Below are 326 nucleotides of genomic sequence, written 5' to 3'. Positions count from 1 at the left end.
TGCTGCCAGTTCGACACATTTTTCTCAATTTTATCAATATTGTTGCCATTTTCCCAGTATGTTAACTTTTCTGGATCTGTTCTTGGTATTGAGATTAATCGTTCCTATAATTACGACTTCAATATCAGTGCATCTATGATATCAAATGGACGATCAATATTTTTAAAGAAAGGTTATATCGTTACAACGCTATTCCAATATTACAAGAATGTTCGGGTGAGGGATTTTGTATTTACACGTAAAACCAATCCAGAGCAGACATTTAGTGGGTAAAGTAAATCACAGGATTGCATTGGGCTTTCTTGATATCACGCACACGAACACAT

This window comes from Penaeus monodon, chromosome 31 (genome assembly GCF_015228065.2).
Source record: "Penaeus monodon isolate SGIC_2016 chromosome 31, NSTDA_Pmon_1, whole genome shotgun sequence".
Lineage (NCBI taxonomy): Eukaryota > Metazoa > Arthropoda > Malacostraca > Decapoda > Penaeidae > Penaeus > Penaeus monodon.
Note: the sequence above shows the minus strand (reverse complement) of the source record.